Below are 5664 nucleotides of genomic sequence, written 5' to 3'. Positions count from 1 at the left end.
AAGAACTGTAGATTGTTTCTTTGTTGTTGATGAATTCATTACATTCAACAGAAGATATGACAACTTTATTTACCAGAATCCCTCTTAGAAAAAAGTCAGGATTTAAGAAGGGGTAGAAACTAAATAGCTGGGGTATATACACGCTACTATTCTTCATATGTAAGGGAGGAATTTTCTCATGAATCCAGAAAAAGTGGAAAGAGGAAGAAGGAAGAAAGAGGTGATATCAGAAGTATCTATTAAGTATCCAAACTAACCCCAACTCACATCTCTTAAGTCTCTGGATTTGAGGAGTCTGACAAGAGGGACAAGGGAGCCTGGGCTGGGCTAAGTAAGGACTTTGACTGACATGAGATGGAACTGAGGCAATGTTATTGGAAAGGGTGAGAAATGCCTGGTAAAGAATATTCTAGAAGTCACAGAAAATGTAGATGAAGCACTGGCAACTGCTCAGGCTATGAATTTGAGATTCAGGCAATTTTAGTGTATACGTTCCAAGGTACAAAGAGTTCAAGATGATGCAAGATTGTCAGTTCACATTATTCATGTGTTAAAATGCATAAATGTGTCTATGCATAGTCATATTCTATAGTCTATCCTTCTGACTTTATGTATGTATCCTTTTTACTTTGTATAGAAGCTCCAAAGCTTTTTATTTTAGCAGCCTCATAGTATTTTAAGAATTTCAGCTGATTTTAGATGCACCATACCCATGTTCTGTGATTGTCATGGGATGGCTGTGGTCATAGCTTCCTAAATGGTTTCACAGGAAATTGTGGTCCTTATCCAAACACAGCCTTCTTCCAGAACCTGACATGTATGTTCCAGCCAACGGGTCAGCATCAACTTCAGAAATAAAATGTTATGAAATTCTCAGCATGTTTTATAATCCAAACTTTCTGAAACAACAGATGCTGTTTTCATGGAGAGCTCTGTGGCTTATCACTTGTGGTGGTTCAGAAGAGACACCGGACAGATCTAGGAAGCACACAGCTCAGGTCCTCTGACCCTGGGCAAGAGAACCAACATCATTAGGGATGCTACTTATGTGGCTCTCACTTCTGTATTATTGAACTATCTTCCAGAGTTCATTGTAGAGAACTTAAAATGATGATGCAAGACCAGGTGGCACAGGTCTATAGGCCCAGCATACTGGAGGAGGAAGCAGGAGGATTATGAATACAAGATTAAACTGGGTTACATAGGAAGACCCTGTCTCAAAAAACTAACAATGACAGCAGTACAAAAACAAAACAGATGGAAAGCAGGTTGAACAGTGGCTCATGCCTGTGACCCTAGTTACTCAGGAGGCTGAGGATTGTAGTTCAAAGCCAGCCCAAGCAGGAAGTCCATGAGACTCTAATTTCCAATGAATCACCAGAAAACAGGCAGTGGTACTGTGTAGTTCCCAGGGTTAGAGCACTAGCCTTGAGTAAAAAGAGCTCAGGGACAGTGCCCAGGCCTTGAGTTCAAGCCTCATGACCAACACATGTTAACAGAAAAAAATGGAGAAGCTACAGTCTTTGTGGAGGTGGTTAAAAGCAGGTAAGATAATGACGGGTTCAGTCCTATTGTCTTCAACATTAAGCCTCTTTCCTATTTTTTAAAATTATTCTTATAAAGGTAATGTACAGAAGGTTACAGTTTCCATAAGTCAAACAGTACATTTCTTTTCAGACAACATTACCTTTCCCCCTGCTCTCTCTCAGTTTTTCTTTACCATCCCTATCTACAAGTTATTTAGTTCATTTTCAACATCATGTCTTGTGAGTACCACTGCTGCATTTGTTCCTATTCAAAACTTCCCTCTTTCTTATTTAACTATCCTTTTCAAGCCTTAGTTTTCCATCAGTAAGATAATACCCGCCCTGTAGAGTTACTGGAAGAACTAAACAGAGACCATGGATAGGAACCCCTGGATGACGGAAGAGTTTACCACAAATAATCAGATTCATTGGCATAACGCAAATAACTGGATAGAGATAATGGGAGGTGGTTGCAGAAAACCCAGCAAGAGCGGGAGAGGACATCTGTACACAGACGACATGTGTTGTGGACAGGGCTATATCAATGTTTTGATCTCCCTGTGACCTCAACAGTGACCCCAACATCTAATTCTTTGTTTTTGCCAGTCCTGGGGCTTGAACTCAGGGCCTGGGCACTGTCCTTGAGTTTTCTCACATCACCACTTTCACTTTTCTGTGCACTTTTTCTGTGCATGTGGTAACAAGGAATCACACCAGGGCTTTGTGTTTGATAGGCAAGCAATCTCCCCCTAGGCCCCATTCCTAGCCCCATTAGTGAGCTTTCTGATTGAAATTTCATGCTAATAAAAAGCAACATGCTAGTCTTCTGCTTAGCTCATCAGCGCCACACTCAAATATCTTAAACATATTGCTGTGATCAAGATGCCATTTATACACAATCTAGATGTTCATCAACTGAGTATTGGTTAATTCAGCACTTCTCAAAATGTGGTACAGACATTTATGGGGGTCCCAGAGAATCTTTTAGGGGATCCCTAAGACATTTGGAGGGGAGGAATCTGAAGCATCCAATTCTTTTCCCATTTTCATGAGCTTATATTAATTTTACAAAGGGGTTTTATAGTGATTTTTCTATATATGTACACTGTGTTACCCAATCAAGTTCATAGCCTCAGTCTCTTTCCCCAATCCTCCATTCCCTTCTTAAAACAATTTCATTTCAATGGGTTTCTGTCTCTGTCTGTCTCTCTCTTTCCCCTCCCTCTTTCCCTTCCTCCCTCCCTACCTCCCTCCCTTCCTTCCTTCCTAAATAGAACCTATATTATATTCCTACCATTTATTTTTAAGGGCCAGGTTCTGCATATGCAAGAGAACATGGGAAACTTGTCTATCTCTGTCAGGCTAATTTCCCTTAACATGGTGATCTCCATGGATAGTTAAATTCTCAATAAGATCATGATGTCTTTTGTACTTTTTAAATGTTCACTCTCCTATGAGTGTATAGTGGAGCTTTCCTAAAGTGTCAAGGCACATGACATCCCAATAAAACTCTACTCTCCAGACCCCTAAGCCCGGAGTGTCAGCCTGTGGCAATGCACAAAGCCCCAGAGCCCAGCACCAAGTCACCTCTTTTTTCCCAGTCACTCCACTGTTTTCTCCAGCCCACAGCTTACTCATCTATAAAAGTGGAGGGACAATCCTACCACAAGCCACGTGCTGCTAATAATACTCAAACAGCGAATGCAGATTCACTGTCAGCTCCATAACAGGCACAGTGCCACCCTTTCTCACCAGCAATCCTTTATGGCGAGTAAGGTTTTCATTCTCCCATTACAGAGGAGAAAACTGAGGCCATGAGACTTTAACTCACATGCCCAGATCACAAAGCTAGTGTATATTGCATCTAAATTCAAAAGAAGAGCCATGTATCCCTCCTTAAACCTTTATTGCTTTTTAAACTCTCTATGACATCTTCAATATTCATTTTTTGAGACACACAAACTAATAATAACAACAAAGATTAGTGAGTAGAAGCATGGTGATATTCCCATACCCATTTCTATCAAAGTCAAACAACAGAAAAATCCAAAGTTCCTTTAAACCATAATTAAAGGCCCATTCTTTTTTTTTTTTTTTTTTTACCAGTCCTGGGCTTAAGCTCAGGGCCTGAGCACTGTCCTTGGACTTTCTCAAGGCTAGAGCTCTACCACTTGAGCCTCAGCACCACTTCCGGCTTTTTTCTATGTATGTGGTGCCGAGGAATCGAACCCGGGTCTTCATGCATGCTAGGCAAGCACTTTAACCACTAGGCCAAACTCCCAGCCCCTAAAGGCCCAGTCTTGATTTGAGTTCATCCTCTAACAGATCAGCCCGGCTCTGCTCTCATGGAATCACACACCTTGCCCCCAGGCCTGTGGGCTCCGGGATGCCAGCAACTGCATGAGAGTGTGCTTGCCAGGCTGTGTACAGTGACATGCCACCACTGTCCCCGTCTTGTACACTGTCACTGTCCTTGATCCATACAGAAGAAAGTCCAGGGTCCCGGAACTCAAATAGCTGCATTTGAGTTCTACGGCCCAGGAACATTCCTAAAATGTCCTGTAGTTATTGAGTACTGTGTAGATCCTTAGTACTACAGAAGAAGAATCTGTGTCCAAGCAGTAAGTTTAGAAATCCTCATTTTCAGCCCCAGCCCCTGCCAGTTTATTCAAGTCCCTGAGCACCTCCTAGGGGCCAGCCAAAGTACTAGGTACTAGGTATCTGGGGACATGAAGCTAAACATTTAAGTAAACTACCTTTCAGTTTAACCATAACTCTGTTGGGTTTTTTTTTTTAAGTATATAGATTTCTACCTTATAAGCCCATGTGTATTCTGAAAATGCAGAAACTGGCTTATAGAAATGTCTGGACGTCTTGTAGCTGTGCCTTTAATGCCTGAAATCGTCTTCTTTTATCACAGATGACTATGAAAAAAGAGGCACACCAGTTTCCAGCTCAGGTCAACACTACACGGTTGCATGCATGAACACCTGGGGCTTCACAGGCATGAAGTGCAGCCGTGGCTCTGTTCCTGCTTCCCTAGGCTCAGTCACCCCCTGGTACTCTGGTGGTAGGAGGCTTTGCTGTCTTTGGGCAGCCATTAAGACAGTGTTTGCACACCAAGGCAAAGAGGATGTCGCAGAAGACTTAATCACACTTGATGATGGAGATCAGATACAATTTTAAGCTAAGAAACATCAGATTTGGAAAATTCTAATTAGGTTCTTCCCTCCATCTTGGTGAAAAAATCTGTGCAGCTGCAGACCATGTCATTAAAAAAATCCCTATACTGTGTCTTGGTAGCCTAGCTAAGCTTAAAGATTTTCCTTTAAACTAAACAAAGGACGTGAAACTTTGCACATACAGCAATGATTTTTCTAGTTCTCTTGCCCTTGAAAGCCCCCACAATTTAGCTGAGAGCTGGTGAACATCTGAAACTCCTGAGCCTTCGCATTGTATTGTGAAATCTCAGTAGACTAAGGTTATAGAATTCCACGATTCACTGATTTTTCTTTTTCTTTTTTTTTGTTGGGCTTGAACTCTGGGCCTAGACACTTTCTCTGAGCTCTTCAGCTCAAGGCTAGCACTCTGCCACTTGAGCCACAGTGTGCCACTTCTGGTTTTCTTGTGGTTCTTTGGAGATAAGAATCTCACAGACTTTTCTGCCCGGGGCTTTGAACTGCGATCCTCAGATCTCAGCCTCCTGAATAGGTAGGACCCTTCTCGGTTATTTACTGACTTTTGACTTTCCCTTCGCATGTGTTGATTATTTACTCAGGGGCTGAATAAGCCCATTTGGAGAGCTGACTTACACTGCCTTCTAAGCAGGTGAGTCATTTTGATCTTCCAATGCTTCTGTGTGGAAGAAAGATCTTCCATGTACCACGCATTTGAATGTATTCCTAATTGTTCTAATTTCTCTTCTGTTCTCTCCTTAGAGAGATCTACAGCTGGAGGTTTGGCCCATTCTATGTAAGATAAGACAATGATAGCTAACACAGATTCCAGAAACAGATGGTCTTGGATATCATCTCACTGAGTTGCTGAATTCTTTTTCATGCCACTAAGTTTGGGGATGACTCGTGATATAGCTATAGTAACTGGTGAATATGATTATATTGTGCTAAATAAGAAAGTT

Source organism: Megascapheus bottae, chromosome 27, assembly GCF_031878675.1.
Source record: "Megascapheus bottae isolate mThoBot1 chromosome 27, mThoBot2.hap1, whole genome shotgun sequence".
In the NCBI taxonomy this organism is placed as follows: Eukaryota; Metazoa; Chordata; class Mammalia; order Rodentia; family Geomyidae; genus Megascapheus; species Megascapheus bottae.
The sequence above is the reverse complement of the archived record's forward strand: the minus strand, read 5'-3'. Positions refer to the sequence as shown.